Source organism: Eumetopias jubatus, unplaced genomic scaffold (genome assembly GCF_037043125.1).
Source record: "Eumetopias jubatus isolate StellerSeaLion01/CBP00866 unplaced genomic scaffold, mEumJub1_p1.0 scaffold_2, whole genome shotgun sequence".
In the NCBI taxonomy this organism is placed as follows: Eukaryota; Metazoa; Chordata; class Mammalia; order Carnivora; family Otariidae; genus Eumetopias; species Eumetopias jubatus.
Window position 1 is genome coordinate 23,260,116 of NW_028274808.1, and position 19,161 is coordinate 23,279,276.

At 35.7% G+C, this 19,161-nt stretch overlaps 1 protein-coding gene across 1 annotated transcript in view; it reads right to left on the reverse strand.

Annotated features, from left to right (window-relative positions):
- Nucleotides 1-106, reverse strand: part of TUSC3 (tumor suppressor candidate 3) — a 277,668-nt gene extending 277,562 nt beyond the window's left edge. Inside the window, exon 1 of the mRNA XM_028099684.2 lies at nt 6-106. The gene's annotated coding sequence lies outside the window, so the exon portion shown is untranslated. The remainder of the gene's footprint in view (nt 1-5) is intronic.
- Nucleotides 107-19,161: the final 19,055 nt, after the last annotated feature.

Genomic DNA, 19,161 nt, shown 5'->3' on the forward strand with positions numbered 1-19,161 from the left:
CATACCGAACAGAAGTGGAGTCATAGAAGAAATAGCTGGTAATGGGAATGTTGACATTATTGCAGCTTGAAAAAACTAGGTATAGAGCCAGAGGAACTTCACGAAAATGAACTTATACACAAAGGAAGGACGTGGTTGTGACAGCAGGGATAAAAGTGTCTTACAGGAAGTGATGCTGGCAGAAAACTTCACTTGCAAGGAACTCTTGGAGATATCTTCTGACATTGAAAGTGCAAAAGATATATAACTTAGTGGATCCAAACTTACAGCAGCATATTATGATTCTCCAAGGCATAGAAAAGAGCCTATAAACTATAGCACATGTGAACTATATTCTGTGAGAAGAAAATAAGCACTGTTCAAATTGCTCTTGGTAAATTGTTTTGCAACAAAACAAAACAAAAGAACTTTTCTTCTCAATTCTCTAACGTTTTAAATTGTGATGTACAATGTATATATTTCTTTACTATTTTTTATTTTCCTATATATTTATAAGCAATAGTTAGAGCTTTTGATATTTTGACATATATGGTAAAGGGCATTGGACAATCATAACTTTTCCCTTTGATTATTAAGATTGCTTTGCATGGTTCAACTTGCACATTTTTTTGACTGAATTACTGTGCAAAACAAGAGCTGCCTACATTAAGCAACTGGTTTTTATGTCCTGAGAATACTATAACGTATTGCCAAATTATTTTTATGAAGAATAAAGGTACTCAAGATTAACTTTACTTTTCATGTACTAAGGAATGAGAAAGGGATAAATACTTTAGATCTTATTTTACTGAACACTAAAATGTGTCTCACATAAACAACACTTATGGGGTCACTAAGTATTTACTCTGTGTCCTCTATTGAGCTAGAAAATGTGGAGAAAACAAAAAAAGCATTTCCCTCAGTAGCCCTATAAAATAATCATAAATCTAAATGAGCACAAATGAAGCAACTAGAGAACAATTAGGTATTGAATTATACTAATTTCTGATAAGAAGAGATTAATGTGATGATAGGCTTCCTGGGGAATTAGGCTTAGGGTGAAGTGGGGATTTGAGATGTGAATTCTGAGAAGGATTTGGAAAAGTGGAGAGGATTATATCCTAGGAAGGAGATGCATTACATCAGTGCAAGATCATCAGTGGCTGTTGTCTTTGCCCACGTTCATGGTATTCCTAGAGCACAGAACAGAAAAGGAATTTGCCAGAACATGTGAATAAGTATTTGGGAGTCCACAGACGACAGAGAGCATAGATTATCTTTAGCCAAATGTGTAACCCTCTGTAGGTTAGCATCTAGGTCAGAACAAGGGAAAAACCAGATATACATCAGAAAAAAGAGGGTGAATTTACCAGTTACAAAGAACTACACAAAGCAAATACTGAATTCAAAAGTCTAGAAAAACGGGCACGAATTTGTTCCAATTTTAGTATATGTGCTGCCAAAGTGAGCACAGTCAAGAATTTGAAGGATAGCATGAACTCTGAGAATAGTGTTTTGGAATCTGACTTACAGTTATACTCCCTCAGGAAATCTTTATTTCCTTTTAAGGAAGGCATCAGTTTATAAATTCCAGTTGTATTTAGCCCAGGATCGGAAGGTGGCAGCATCGTCTTGGTGCACTTAATTAAATGGGGTTGAAGATAAGGGGTAAGACAATTGTTAAGAGAGCATGAGCAGAAGCACCAGAAAAATAACTGCACTATGGAAAACTGGATGAAGTAACTCTAATCTTCAGATGATAGCTCATAGGTGGTGAAACAATTTTCTAGTTACCAGGAAGAGTGTCAAAGACAGTACATCTAATACATTAGAGCAAAAGGCAGGTCTACACAGAGCTACCTTATTTAACTATCATTAAGAGCTATAAAATAACATGGTAACTATGTAAACATGCTATAACACAGTAACGAGAAAAAAAAGAATAAAAAAAGACCAGGCTGTAAAAGAGAGATCAAGAAATAGAGCCATTTCACCCAATGCTTCAAGCAGTAGAAAGTCCCTTAAGAATAGGAATTCAATAAAATAAAAGCTTATGACAAAAAGCAGATAAGACACGGCTGAACATAAGGAAACATAAAAGAAGATGGGGTTCCTGATATATTGACTCCCAAAATGGAACACAAAAAGTAATTTTCCTGAAATGAGGAAAAACTGATTCTGTAGTTCCAAAGGACATCATTTATACCAAAGAAAAATTATTGTCACTGATAAATATCCTATTACATAATTGAAGGTCTCTGATAATGAAGGACTTCCTCAGGATTCTGGGAAATTGAAACCTGCAAGCAGTGAAAATCAGACTGGTCTTAGATTTTTTTCACAGCAACATTCACTGCAAGAAGGGAATGAAGCAAAATGTACTAAGTAAAAAAAGAAAATCTGACCCAAGAATAAGTGTAAGTGCAAGAGGGAGATTTCCTCACACATGAAAAATCTCAGGTAATAGATCATGGACAAATCTCCCTTAAAACAAACAAACAAACAAAAAAACTACTCAGTGGTAACCAAGAGAGAGTGTGTGGCAAAGGGTTGGTGGTGAACACTAACTCCATTTAAATCAAAAGTAAACTTAAATAATTTGAAATTTTTTGATTGTATAATCAAATGTACATATTAAAAATCTCATCGAAGTCGACATAATGTAATATACATGATAGGATGATGGGCAAGAAAGGGAGAACATATATTATTGCTGATCACCTCATCTTTTATAGTAGAGAAATAACATGTAGTTAAAAATCACAATGGCTTCTTTTATTCTTAATCTCAGAGATATTTTTTAAGGAACTTATAATATGTCACTTAACATTTATCTGAAATTTAGAAATATATTTAGTTTTCTTCCAGTTTCTTTTACGAATACAATTAACAAAAAAATTGATAAGATTTAACTTAAAAAGAGCATACATGATATTAACACATTTTTCCCTCTCTCTTTACTCCTGCCCGAAAATATGAATATAGAAATATTTTATGTTTTGCAAATGCTTTAGGTGGTTTTTAATGTGTTTGTAGTTTTAAATAATTGTTTTCCCTGAAATTTTTATATGGTTTGAATTTCTGTGTTTTGTACAGGTATTATCTCATTTAATTTATTCAATGTACAAATTTCAGAACACATTAGAAATTTAAAAAAGAAGAAAAGTCACTCATTCTATCATACAAAGATACTGCAATTAAAATTGTGGTCCTGGATTATTTTCCTATTCCTAAGAATTTCCGTACAGAAATATTTTTTATGTAAATCATGCTTTACTCTACCACAGCACTAATTTCCCAGTCATTCTAAATTCTTTATAATCATCTTTTTAATGATTGTATAATATTTCACTGATATCTATAATCATAATTTAAATTAGGTATATATCACACAGTTGAAAGGGCAATTATAAAAATTGCCTTGAATGTTCTGTGGTCGTTCAAATATATCATTGAAAGAAGAGTGATTGGCATGCTGATATTCAACTTCTCTCTTAATTATATTCATTTTTAACCATGAAATCACCGGTAGAATCTGTACCTTCTTTTTTTCACATGTCTGGTAAAATGAGGTCTTAGAGAATGAAGCTGAATGCACAAGAATCCTGGATTTAAAGTGAAACATCTAATTCATAAAACTTCATATACCCATTTCATTAATCAATAAAATAATTTAATTTCCTGTTTTCAAAGCCACTGTAAGCAAAATGAGGGACTCTATTTTTACTCTTAGAGTATGAAGAACCACAAAAGACTTAATAGAACATCAGTGATGTGTAGGTACATATGTATTAATCAGAATAAGCTATGTGTGGCAGAAACAAATCATCTCTGCAAATATCAGTGGCTTATATCAACAAAGATATATTTCTCACTTACCATAGATACCCATTGAAGGTAAGTTGCCGATTGGCTCTAGGTCATCTTTCCTCTGGGATCCACACTGATACAGTAGCCTTTATCCATGACACTGCCTAAGGAAGAGAAAGATCCTGTGAGCCACAAAGTGGCTTTCAGAAGTTCTCCTTATATTTCATTGACCATATTAGGGACCAAAAGGCAGGAATGCATAATGATAATCTCCCCATCAGCAAGTGTACTGGAGTGAGGGAAAGTGGTTTCTTTGGCAGAAAAATAATTAGTCATGCTGTGGACTGAATTGTGTCTCCCTCTGCACACCCTCTCCTGCACCCTTTCCCATACATATACACAACCTGCAAATTCATATGTTGAGGTCCAACACTAGGCCTTACTTAGAATGTGACTCTATTTGGAGACAGGGCCTTCAAAAGACGTTAACTAAGATTAAATGAGATCAATAGGGCAGGCCCTAATCCAGTCTGGCAGCTGTCTTCCTGAGAAGAGGAGATTAGAACAGGCTCATAGATAGCAGGGGCTTGAGTGCTCAGAGGGACAACCATATGATGAGGAAGCAATAGGATGCTTGTCTGTAATTCATGAAGAGGACTCAGAATGAACCAATGCAGCCAACATCTTGATCTTGGACTTCTGACCTGTGAGAGAATGAATATTTGTTGTTTAAGCCACTCAGTCTGTTAGGACAGCCCTCAAAAAAGACTAAGACAAGTATAACATCTTTTCATGACAGTTTCCATGAAAATTTTACTGGTGGAGAAAATGTAAGAAAGAGGAAAACAAAACAAAACAAAACAAAAAGCAGGAAAGCAAGAAGATAATTAAGCCAGTATCATCTTATTTAAGATCTAGAATTAAGCCAGTATCATCTTATTTAAGATCTAGAATTCTTTGACAATCTGTATGAAAACACCATGTGTGTATATACAAATATATTTCTCACTGTATTTATTTCTTCTAAATTGCCCACTGTGAAAAGTGGTGTCAATTTTCCAAGTTAGTTCACTGGTTGCAAGTCATTATTTGCAGAATTACACTATCTCTACAATGAAAATTTGCTGTTAGGTTGTAGGCAAAGTTTCATGAGTATCCATCCTAGAAAACTTAAAAATAAATAAAGGTGGTGGGGGAAAGGTAGATATAGCCTCATAGACAATTAGATGGAGGCACACTTACCTTCTGGTCAATGGAATTGGAAAATGCCGATTTTCGAGCACACTATAGAATAAATTTCTTGGTAAATAACATTTTAAAAATGTAAGTGAGCCATGTTTTAAGTCTTAATAGCTGAGGATTTACAAGCTTTGGTGATACAGCTACTGTGTTCCTTAGGGGGAGGAAATCACTTTAACTAATAAATAAAAAGATTATAGTGTGTTAAGTCAAAATACCCTGTATACCTCTGAACTATACAAAAAAAAAGTAAAATAGAACACAAAAGAATATAATATATTCCAAAATAAGATACACATTTTGGGTGATTAAGTATATTTCCTAGGAATTACTGTACATTTTTTTATATTATACTGTGCTCAGTGTTCATATTGAATTAGATATTACTAACTGGTTTTTTTTTTCCCTTTAAATAGATTTTTTTTTCTTACATAAGAGCATAAACCCATTTGAAAAATCACACAATTACTTAGTCATTCTTTGGGTACAGGCTGCACTTTGGTATGTTAAAAAAATCCACTTTATTCAGAATGAAATTCCTAAGTAGGAGCAAACAAGTATTGTAGGAATAATTTTAAAGATATCTTTGAAAGCTTGATGTGCAGAAAGCCAAAAAATATCTCATTATGTTGTTAAAGTTCCAAAAGTTCTATTCTTTTGAACTCTAAATGTTCATCAAACTGGGTTATCTCTGTTAGAACAATCTAATTAGAAAGGAATATATTCTGGAATCACTTAAATCTATCAGGGGAGGAGAATTAATGCAACTATATCATCTAGACTTTCAGAGTGCATACGTCCTATTAATGCTAATTACATTTATAAAATGCAAATTACTTACTTCCCTTTGCTGTGTGTATTTACGTTAACGTGCCCAATCTAAACTAAGGCAAAAATACACGTAAGCCAATAATCTTCACATAAAACTAAAATGATTAGCTTATTTTAAAAAGTAGCTATTATAATGGTATTTATCCCCAAATACTCCAAAGCTCCAATTTTCCAGTTTGTCTATTTATATTTTTTTTTCTTTCAGCTCTATGAAAGTAAAAATATCTGTACAGGGTTAAACAGTTTCTGATCTCAAAGTTTATCTCGGGTAATTTAAAAATCGCTTTTGGGATTTGGCTAAGAGGCTGAGAGATAAACAGAAAACTGACAGATGGGAGGAATAATATTGGTACTAATTAACTGAATCCAAAGATGATACTACCTAAAAATTATCTCAAATGTGGCGTTAACTGTGTAAGCACCATACAAAAGGCATAGGGGAACAGTGTAGAATGGTAGCTCTATCTTGGGGGGAGACTGATTTGGATTCTGGTCTTAGCTCTACTCATTATTATTATTTCTACAACTTTAGGCAAGTTTCTTAGCATCTCTAGACTCAACCATAAAATGGATCTAGTAATCATTCAAACGTCTTAGGGTTGTTGTGAAGAGTAAATAGGGTAACTTAAGGCTTCAGGGGTTAGCACAGTGCCTAACAAGGTAATAATTGCTCAGTAAAATTAGTTATTATTATAATGGAGCAGCAAATCATGCATAAAAGGGACTCCTTAAATGCAGTTGTTGGATTGTAGCGGTTGACAATTATCAAAACATTTAAGTAGGTAATAGCAAAATAAAGAAGTGAGTCTCTGCATCAGCATGTGTCACAGAAAAGACAGATGGTTTGAAGATAGAGTTAAACACTCTACTAATGATGGTTGTGGAGAAGCTGGGCAGGGATGCTCAGGGTTGGAATGGGATGAAACTGGGATGCGTGTATGTGAGTCTGAAGGAAGAATATAAGAAGTGAGATTATGAGGTAAATCCCAGGTTCTAAACTGTCAACATTTCCTAGTAACTCCACTTAATTTTTTTTTTACTGTACTCTATTTCTTTGAACACTCAATTTAAAATTTTTCTAGTATGACAAAACAAATGCACATATTTACTTGTTAAAACGTAACACCCCCATCCTCTGCAAGCTGCGAAATTATGCATTACCTTCAATTTTCCCAGAAATGAAGTTAAATTCCAGGATGCATGCAGCATTTCTATACCTGTTCCGTTTGTTACTCTTGTGAAATTCAATTATTATGTCAATTTAATTAAGTCTCTTTGCTGAGTAAAACCAGAGTTTTTCACTTGCTCTGTGAACTCATAACTCCAAACTAGTGCTTTGATTGACTGCCAATAGGACTCTAACTTGAAGAGCAAACTCAGATGAAGCCAGCTTTTTTTTCTGTAATGTTTTCATGTGAAAGTGACATTTATTCTACTAGCAAAGACAAAGTAAGGGCTGGAATATTTCTTTTCAGATAAACTGAGCAGAAATTAGTTTTGTCACAGTGTTGTAAGCAGTCCAGATTGTACCGCTCATAATCATCATCAGATGTTTTGATCAAATAGTTACAAGTTACACATAAATGCTACATTTACGTGTAACTTGTAACATTTATTAACAATTCATCACTCGAAAATGGATGTTAACTCAGAGGTCAGCCCTTATATAAGGGACAGTAAGAAGAATGAAAAACATAGGCCCAACTGGAGACTTTTCTATCCACCTTCATGAAGGCAGCAGACAGTGCAAAGCCCTTAGGTTTGCCCTTGTCCCCAGATCGTCATGAGCTTGAATCCTACTTCTGATATTTACTGGTTAGGTAACATTAGGTAGGGAATCTAACCTCACTGAAACTCTCCTTACCTGTCTGTAAGATGACAAAACTGTATCAACTCTCCATGTCGAGATGTGGAGATGATTTTATGAAGTGTTCTATGTGTGATGCCTATAGACAAAAGCCACTTATTAGTGGCAGGTTTATTTTTCTCCTCTCCCTTATGAGGGGCTCTTTCATGACTTGTTTTAGAAGTCGGTATGTAGTTCATTATCACTTTCATCAAGATCACCTCCCTCAATTTACCTGCGCAGCGGCCCCCTTCTGAATGACTGTTTTAAAAATTGTTTCTCTCATTTTCCATCTCTAAAATGATGTATTATATCTTCTATTAGTGTTCATATAATTGGTGGCTCATTTTCTCCAAAAAAAAACCATAAAAAATAAAAGAAATGAAACATAAAATCCTACTCTAGAAAAATAGATTTCATAACTGTTTATTTAAGAATATTTAAATATTAAGAATATTTTATTATTTTATTATGTTATGTTAGTCACCATACATCACTAGAGCATCACTAGTTTTTGATGTAGTGTTCCACGATTCATTGTTTGTGTATAATACCCAGTGCTCTGTGCAGTACGTGCCCTCCTTAATACCCATCACCGGGCTAACCCATCCCCCCACCTCCCTCCCCTCCAAAACCCTCAGTCTGTTTCTTGGAGTCCATCGTCTCTCATGGTTCGTCTCCCCCTCCGATTTCCCCCCTTCATTTTTCCCTTCCTTCTCCTAATGTCCTCCATGCTTATTCCTCATGTTCCACAAATAAGTGAAACCATATGATAATTGACTTTCTCTGCTTGACTTATTTCATTTAACATAATCTCCTCCAGTTCCGTCCACGTTGATGCAAAAGTTGGGTATTCGTCCTTTCTGATGGCTAATATTCCATTGTATATATGGACCACATCTTCTTTATCCATTCGTCTGTTAAAGGGCATCTCTGTTCTTTCCACAGTTTGCCTATTGTGGACATTGCTGCTGTGAACATTGGGGTGCATGTGGCCCTTCTTTTCACTACATAAATACTAATAATATTTTAAAAGGTATTTAAATACTGACTTACTCAAAGATAATTAGGTATTAGCTTGTTAACACTTTGAAAAAGAAATGAAATATGTAAATATATATATAATATAAATACACTGACATATGTAAAAAGACATTCTGCAGTTTTAACACTTCCAGCTTTCTAGCATTGGTGTCCAGAACCAACAGGGAAAGGATATAAACTCAGGATTTATTGGTGGCATCTTCAGTGTCTGGTGTGGTTTTTATGTGTCATGACTTTAGCTCTTCTTCTGGTAAGTGCCTAATTCCTTCTAGACCTTGCCCATTTTCTTTTTTTTTTTTAAGATTTTATTTATTTATTTGAGAGAGAGGGAGAGAGCATGAGCAGGGGATGGGGGAGGGTCAGAGGGAAGAGAAGCAGATTCCCCCGCGGAGCAGGGAGCCCGATGCAGGGCTGGATCTCAGGACCCTGGGGATCATGACCTGAGCTGAGGCAGACGCTTAACTGACTGAGCCATCCAGACACCCCTGGACCTTTGCCCATTTTCTAAACTGCTTTTTTTCCTTCTTCTTTTCCTCTCTCCCTTCACTTCCCCTTTCTTCCTTCCTTCCCTCCCTCCCTCTCTCCCTCCTTCTTTCCCTCCCTCTCACTTTCCTTCTCTCCTTTCCTTTCCTTTCCTTTCCTTTCCTTTCCTTTCCTTTCCTTTCCTTTCCTTTCCTTTCCTTTCCTTTCCTTTTTCCTTTCTTCCTTCTTTGTATTGGGAAACAATTCTCCATGGATTTTCCATACTTCTGCATAACTTGGGACTTCTAAAGAAAGGGCAGAGAACATGCCTTATGAGTTAGAGATTGTGTCTCCCTAAAGGTAGAGATCCCTGGAGATATTCCAGGATGTAAAATTTCCTTCCACTCTCTGGGGACTTCTGCTTACATTTCAGGCTAGAGAGTTCTCTCTTTCGCTCTCTCTCTATCTACATCTCTATCTCTTTCTCTCTCTGGAGGGAAACATGTGCAGATCTACCCTCAGGCTATGTACGACTAGAGTTTCCTTAAATTTGAGCTTCCTCTCTTGTGGTGTAACCCTGCCATGTGCACAGGTAACACCTGGCCTTCATGATGATGCCCCATGGGAACTGGGGCATGGGGAATTGACTCAAAGAAGAACTCTGGGCCAAGGTAGAGTAAGTCTAGTACAACCTCTCTCTCCAACTGGTTACAACTAAAAACTTGGAACAAAATTAAAAAAAAAAAAAAACAGCTATCTGAGAATTCGGAAAAGTATATAAGGTATATAAGTATATAAGCTGGCATATAAGGAAGTCAGTCAAAACTTGAAGAAACATTGTATGAGGGTGGATTTATATTGTTTTTTACTTTTTTTTTCATCTGGTATTGACCCGATGGCAGTCCTAGTTGCAGAATTGTGCTGTGGGCACTGACAACAAAAACTCCATCAGAAACCTTGTATTTTTTATTCCTGGCAAAAAAGCCAGGAAAAGGGCCATTGCCAGTGAAGCCTATGAGTGTAATGCCCATTTTTTTTCTCTTATTTTTCTCATGGTCAGTCTGAAGGTAGCCCCCATCACAGAACTATACGGTGACAGTGTGGGCAGGTAGAACTGAGAGAAACTCCATCTTTCCGGCCAGAGAAATCAGAAAGAACGGTCCCTGTGGTCTGAAGTGTGTGCGTGTGGCGGGGGCGGGGGGGCTCTCTGGTATTTTTTCTTTATCTTTTCAATTGCTGTTTTGTCCTTAGGCTGGCCATTGTCATACTGAACTAACTGTGTGTTGGCAGCATGAGCAACTAAAATTCTGAGTGAAACCTCATCTTGCTGGCCAGAGGTCTGGGGAAAAATTCTACTGAGATCCAGGGAGGTGGGCACAATCATGGAGATGGAGAAGGATGTGTGTGGTTAAACCAGCATGAGTCTCAGACTGCACATATATGGGGCAAGCCCAAAGAAACACAGCAAAAGCACACTGAGACATAACATATAGTAAAATTTCAGACTACCGCCTTAGGGGTACATAAGCAGGAGAACCCAAAACTCTTATAAAGGCTTTCAAAACTGACCTGACAGTAGAACCATACCCCAGAAGGCAAGACAAGACTACAGTCTGAACCTAACTGATTTGATTCCCTGCTAATAGAAATACCAGAATTCTACAGAGGATTTTAGTAGAACCCAGAGTATCACAATATAGTATTTAAAAGGCATAGGATACAGTTCAAAATTACTCAACATAGAACCAGGAAAATGCGACCAATTCTGAAGGGAAAAGACAATCAACATGTTCTAACCCTGAGAGGGTCCAGATGTTGACTTATCAGACTATGATTTTTGAATATATGTTCCAATGAGATAAAGGTAAAGACACATGAATAAAAAAGATAGAAGTTTTCAGCAAACAAATAGAAACTATGACAAGAATCAAATAGACAATTTAGAATAACAACAAAAACCAATCTTTGCAATTAAAAAAATGGAGATCAGAAAGGAAAGTGTTAATGGAAGATAAATCAGTAGATCCCATCCAATCTGAAGAATGGAGAGAAAAATATGAAAAAAATGAGCTGAGCAATATAAGAATGTCTTCAATTAGTGTCATTGGAATTACTGAGGAGAGATGAGGTAAAATTATTGAGAAAAATGGCTAAAAATCCCCAAATTTGATAAAACACATAAATTTATCATTTCAAGAAGCTCAATGAATGCCAACAGGATAAACTCGAAGAAACCTAAGCCCAGACACATCATAGCCAAACTGCTAAAAACCAAAGAAAGAAAAAACTTTGAAAGCATCAGTAGAAAAATGGCACATTACTATAGGGCAACTATAACCCGAAGGGCTTTAAATATGACATTAGAAACAGTGGCAGCCAGGAGGCAGTAAAAACAAGTTACGCTTGATGAATTTAAGACTTTTTTTCCCCCAATAATGAATAGGACAAGCAAACAGAATATCACTGAGAATATAGAGAACCCAAACAACGCTATCAACCAACTTCACCTGTTTGACATCTATAGGATTCTCCATCCAATATAATTACTAAATTTTACTTCATCAAAATTAAAAAATTTTATACGTGAGAGTCAATGTCAAGAAAATAAAAGATAAGCCACAGACTGCGAGTAGATATTTGTAAATCACATATTTGGGAAAGAAACTGTATTCAAAATGTATAAAAACCCTCAAATCTCAATAATAAGAAACCTAGCAACCAAATTAAAAACAAGCGTAAAGGAATCGGTTAGATTCTTTACCGGAGAAGACATACAGATGGCAAACAAACACATGCAAAGACGTTTAATATCATTAGTCATTAGGGAAATGCAAATGAAAACCATAATGAAATATAACTTCACACCTATTAGAATAGCGAAACCAGTCAAAAAAACAACAGACCCCCTGACAAGACCAAGTTTTGGCAAGGATGTGGGACAATTGGAACTGTATCGCATCACTGGTAGAATGCAGAATGGTACTATTTGGAAAACAATTTCTGTGTAGCAGATCCTTATAAAGTTAAATACATTCTTACCATATGACCTGACAATCCCCCTCTTAGGAATGTATCCACGAAAAATTAAAACATCCATTCAAACAAGAACCTGTGTATGAATATTTGTAGCAGCTTTCTCCATAATTGCCGAAAGTGGAAAAAAACTCCAAATGTGCTCGGTTGGGAATGGATAAATGGTGGCCCATCCATACAGTGGAGCATTATTCAGCAGGAAAAGGAACAAACTATTGATGAATTTCAACTGCATATGCCATGTAAAAGGCATCAGACGTAAAAGGCTATCTAGACTACTTTACGTTTCCATTTATATGTCATTCTGGATAAAGAAAACTATAGAGATGGAGAACATAGAGTTGTCAAGTGTTGGGAATTGGGGAGATTGCCTTTAAAGGGGTAGCAAGGAGGGAATAATTTTTGGGGGGGAGTTTGTCTGTCTGTATGTCCTTTGGGATGGTGGTCACACACTGTTATGCATTATCAAAACTCATAGGACGATGTACCAAAATGACGGATTTTACTCAATGTACATTACAAAAGGAAGACAGGAATTTTTTGAGACAAAAACATTTTTAAAAATAATGCTGACTGCCAAGAGATTGGTCAAGCTACTCCAGGCTATCATCACTGCCTCCCAGGGCCTTCCCCTTGTGTGCCACTTAGCTAAGACCCCTGTGGAGCTCACCAAAAGCTTACTCTTTTTGATTTGGTTTGACCAATCTGGCCTTAGCCTGCGAACCCCAAAGCATTTCACCCACGGACCTAATAAAGCCATGTGCCCCAAGTCCAGGCTCTCTCTCGGACTGTTCCCTGACTTGATGGCCCCGTGTGGCCCCTTGAGCTATGCCATGTACCTCCTCCAGGACCTGGGAGTAATAAACATTTCTATTTCAGTTTCTCTTGTGGTCTTTTATTGAACATCCAGGCTCATGCTTCCGGACCCAGGCTCTACTTACCAACTGTTAATTTATCAAAATCATAATGCTGACCTAACTTTTCCAAAGTTGTGAGTTGGTTGATTTTAGAAAGTCATTCTACAGAAATGTACCGAGTCAACACACTCTTCTTCTGTCTTTAGTTTGAAAAATTTTGTAATCTGTGCTAAAGACAAGCGTATAGGCACTATACATGTAAATTATGAAGCAAAACAATATACCTATTTATGAATACATCACCCAAACGAAGAAAAGTCAGATATTATCAATATTCTTGCTTTTATCTGTGTTTCCCTTCCCTGTCCCATCTTCCTGTTTCCTTCCAGAAGTAAACTGTGTGTTTATTCTTCTGTGTATATCTGTCCCTTACTTATAAAAAGTAGTTTTATTGTTTACATATGTCTAAATATTACATTACTTCGTGTTTGCTTATTTTTAGATTCTATAAAATGGTTTCATAGTACATGTAGTTTTCTATAACCCACTTTTAACATTCAGTATTTTTTCCAATGTTCATCCATAGAGTGGCCTATAATTGCAGTTTATTCATTTTCACTAATCTACTCCAATCGGTACATATACTACCACTTTATTTCTCTACTTTCCTACCGATGGACTTTTAAAAAGAGTGCTGCTCTCAATATCTTTGTGTATTTCATCTAGGTGCACAAATGTAAAAGCCTCTTTAGGGTTTGTAGCTAGGATTGGAATCGGTAGGTTGTAGGGGTTTCAAATGTTCAACTTTGTAAGATAGTGCCAAATTATTTTCCAAAATGTTTGTAATAATTTACATTGCCACTAGTGTTGTATAAAGATTCTTGCTGGACCATATTCTCAGTAAACTTGACATTAGCAAATTTTAAAATGTCAGCCGTTGAAGAGGGATAAAATGGTATTTCACTATGATCTAAATTTGCATTTTCCTGATTAACTGATGGGTCGAGCAGCCTCCTAGAACCTAAGGAGGCCTACCACTCGTTTTATGGATCCTCCTCTGTACGTCATAACACCTGATCTATTACTACCCAGCAAGGAAAGTTTGGCTAGTTTCAGAGATAACAACAATTATGATATTATACCACAAATTGAAAATGCCTATTCTCTAGATTGATATAAGGAGTCAGTACAATTCCTTTCCAAATCCCCACAGAAATTTTCAATTTACAAATATGATTGTAAAGGCTATAAGGTAGAGCACAATACTCTTGTAGAAGAATAAAGCCAGAGGAATCTCCCTGAGAGACATCCAGGCATAGTACAAAGCTGCATGCACTACCTTGGAGCAATGAGACCTTGGTCATATTGATCAGCATAATAGAATAGAGCTCTTCAAATAGGCGCATACATGTAGAGAAATTTTATATATTGTGGAGTGGACACTTCAAATCACTAGGATAAAAAAGCCATCCTAAAACAACAGGTACTGTGTGAAAAAAAGAAAAAGAAAAAAAAGTCAAATTCCTATTTCAATCCATATAAGATGCTACAAAACATCATGCAAACCTTTAAAAAAATGGTGTGGTAGAATTTCAATATTGGTGCTTTCTCTAACAACAGCTGAACTTTTGTCCAGTTATAGTAATATTTCAGATATACTGGGAGGGCCCCGACGGCCCAATACATTGGCTCAAACTTAAAATACCACTATTTGTGTTCTATCGAAAGGTATATATTCCTGGCAAGGGTAATATTTTAATCCACTGAGTATCATTTATGTCATATTAGGAGCAAAGTATATGAGAGTGAAGTTTTATTGAGATAGGAGGAACAAAGACTTCAAATAATCTTATTCCATCTTAGAGGTCACTGAGAAGTCAGTACATTTTCAGTTTACAGTTCTGTCCTTTGCAAAAGACTTTTTAAAAATCTGCTTATTAAGAGAATATAACTTTTTGGTTTCTTCCTTTGGAAGTTTAAACTATACTGGATCGGTTTTTCTCATCCCTGACTGATAGACATGTTCAGGCAAATATTTCTGAAAACAAACTCTAAAGATGAGTTCTTAGTAAGTCTGGGAAGTCACTTATTGATTGATGTCAAGGCCAGGAAAGCTCAAAAATATTTTTGTCCACAGAAACACATTTCTGTGTTTGAAGAATCTGTAGAATGAAAACATTATTTCTCACAATAACTTGACCCTCAAATGATGCAATTCATGCAAGTTCACATCCTTGGTGAGGGTCACAACTGAGATTCGAATCCAGATCTCCTGATTGCAGTCAGTATTGTTTCTCCCGCTTTATCATTCATAGGCAGAAGGAATGAAATAGTGACCATGTCATGCAACTTAGGTAAGTAACTAGGTGAAAATGCAATAAATTACTTTTGATTTTGCTTTAGAAATAGATACGGAGTTCATGTATGATTTCAGATATAATTTCATATAACATAACTATAAACTAATGTTTGTGTCTGATTGGTGAATATATTGCATCCTAAACATGTGTATTCTGCCTTTCTATATCTGTAATGCATTTACCAGTCCATTCCATAAAAGTGTTTGAACAGATTTTTATAGCATAATGAATCTGACCTTGGTCTTTAGAAGTAGAAATGTCAGTCACTGATAACGCATTAAGTAAAAAAATAAAATTAATATCACTTCCAGTTTACAACTGGAGAGTCTTAGGTAAGCTACTTTCTTGTGAAGGTCCTTATGCCATCCTGGACATCACTGAATTGAGCTTTATTTCAGAAGAAAAAAATTTGATTCACTTTGGTGTTCCACTCTGAACAAAAAGCTTGAGCTTGGCAAATACTTAAGGAGATTGAGATGTGAAAGAAGTTTTGACTAATTTGAACATACTTTTGTCCATAATGGAAGGAATGGTCAGCCAGAGACAAAATTTAGGCTATCAAGAATCTCTGCAAAAATGATTTATTCATAGCAATAGCATAAATTAATGCAAGTGTGCTATAGAAACTTTACTTCAACCTCATGGATGACAAAGTTTTAGAAATCTATTTTACGTTCATTTTTGTGGCCAATTATCCTTGGTCTGAAGATCTTTTACCATTTCTTAGGCTTTAAATATACAGAAATCACTTGAGTGGGACATTTTGGAACTTTACCATGCAAAGGCAAATCAAGTTTTAGACATAAATTATGTCTAAAAATTTAGACATAAATTTTATTTTGCTTTTTCCATATGGTATTTGAAATAGGCTAACTACGATTTGGAAAATTCCTCCCAAATATTCCCACTAGAGATACACTAAAGAAATTTTCTCAAAGCTAAGTATTATTTTCTATATTTCACATGTATTATTAAGTATTTAAAAATGTGTTTACTACATTTTTGTAACTTGATTGAATAGGATAGCCTATCTTGATTTTTTCCTTATACACATAGCCAGAAGACACACAGAAATAGGAAATTAATATAGAAATATTGGACTTTTTCTACTTTCCCATGTCATGAAACAATGTTATTGAAATTTTTTAGAGCCATCTAGTACCTAAAAATACAACAGACATTATAAGAATTTATATAGGTGATAGATGACAGGTTAGATTCCCTTTTTGTAGAGGGTTAACTCGGAGATATAAAACTTCACCTGCTTGGGCATCTAAAGTAAGAATTAAGAAATTTAAGAAATTTAAAACCGCTTATTTGCTCTTGGAATTTGGATAGGTATAACTTTGCAATTTCCATGCAGAGGTTAATCAACAAAGTAAACAATATTTTTTGTATTTGTTATCTAACTGCTATCTATTCTAGCAGGTCACCCCAAAGCTTAGTGGCTTAAGACAGTAATCATTTATTCTTCACATGGTTTCTGCTGGTTAGGATTTTAGGGAGGATTCGACTGGCAGTTCTCTCTCAACCAGGGCCTCTTATGCTGTCACAGGCATATGTTGGCTTGGACCGCAGATACCTGAAGCCTTGACTGAGGCTGAAGTACCCACTTTGAAGATAGCTCCCTCACATGGTTGGCAATTGACAGTAGCCATGGATTGGGGGCCCCTGTTCTTCTCCCAACACTGCTTGGTTGTCTTCACAGCAAGGAGGATGCCTTCCCTAGAGTGAGTGGTCTGAGAGAGAATGAACCTGGTAGAAGCCTTGTTCTTATCACCTAGTCTCAGAAGTCACATAAGTCACTTCTGCTGCATACAAGTGGTTGAGACAATTATAAAAAAGAAGGAACATAGATCACTGCCGGATGGAATGATGCCAATGTCAGATTGTGATGAGAGCCTGTGGGGTAGAATGTATATTGGTTTAGTTGCCTTTGTTAAATACAATCTGCTACCAACCTGAATTTCAGATTCAACCACTAGTGAGCATCCACCATGTTCCAGGCTCTGCTTTGATCTTTTGTTTAGGCTAATTTGAACTTTAAAATAACCTTGTGAGCTAGATATTATTTTCTTCATTTTATGCAGAGAAAACTGAGGTTAATATAAGTTAACTAGTTTTTTAAAAAGATTTTATTTATTTGAGAGAGAGGGTTGAACAAGCACGAGAGAGGGAAGGAGAGAGAGAGAGTGCACCAGCTGGAGGAGAGGCAGAGGGAGAGGGAGAAGCAGGCTCCCCACTGATTAGGAAGCCTGACGTGGGGCTTGATCCCAGGACTCTGGGATCATGACTTGAGTTGAAGGTAGATGCCTAACTGACTGAGCCACCCAGGTGCCCCTAAATTAACTAGTTTTTTTTTTTGTTTTTTGTTTTAGTTCTTCACAAAAGTAGTATAGAGGATAGAGCATGATGATTTAGGTTAACACGAGTTTAAATTCTTGTTCCATTACTTATTTACTATGTGATTGAAAGCAGTATCAATAATTAGTTGCAAATCCCCAAACTTTTAGAAAAATACATATTTTGTAATAATAAAATGAATCATTTATATTGTGTTTCACAGTCTGCACATGTCATTCATAATTGTAAATTGTCTGACAGATGGGGAAACTGAGTGAGGTTAAGTGATATTCTCATGTCTAGGAAGAGGTGCAGCCAGAAGTATAACCAAGGTCTGTGGATTCTTCAGGCAATGTATATTTGCTTCTTGGTACTTTCCACCTTGTTGTTAATTCATATCAATTGTGTTTAAGCACACTGAAACATGTTGCAATTTTGATACTGTGAAACAGTTTGCTGCTTGAAAATGATCAAAGAATACAGACAATCGGCCAATTTCAAGAAATTATTTGTTTACCATTATTTAAAAATATGAAGAAAATTAAATTAGTGTTTTGAGGCAAAATATTAAGATAATCTCTAAAATTAGAGAGTCCCGAATAGTTCTGTTTGGTTTAAAAGATTTTTCTATTTATTGGCACCACTGTAATTGTATTAATTATATTATATGAATAAAGAATAGTACGTCAGTGCAAAGTTCAAAGGGTAAAACTTTCCAGCCATTGGCGTGTACCAGTTATTTCATCAGGTGTAAGCAAAAGAGGATGAAAGCTTGAGGCCATTTGCCCTAGTCAGTACATGCTTCTCTTCACTACATGTCTAAGCAGCTTTTATTTTTCTGAATGTATTTGGCATTTTGCTTAATTTTTTATGGCTAATGCCATCCTGAAAGAGATCCACGATTTTCGTCTGTGGCTACTGTAAGTGCTTAGAGTTCAATTCCTTAGTTTGAGTTGGAAGGATTCAACAATGATAAGGATTTTGAACTTTTCCTTACCCCGTTTCAGAATTCTGAAAGCATTAAGAAAATGTACTGCAGATGAGATACATCAGGACAATCATCTTATATTAAAATCTAAAGCTCTACCTAGATTTTGAAAAGTATAGGTGTAGCTCAAAGCAGGTCTGGCTTTGAGATGACAGAAAGAGGAAAACTTGTCTCTGTATCTTTCCAGCCATGCTCTTTGGGGGGTCCCAAATACCAGACACCTTATTTCTTCATGGAAACCAGTATCCATATTTCTAGTTTCGTATTTCCTTCTACATTCATATCTTTAAGAATTCAGGACAGAATACCACCTTTGAATACTAATTGATTCAACTTACATCTGTTGATACATAAAATTAATGCACTCTA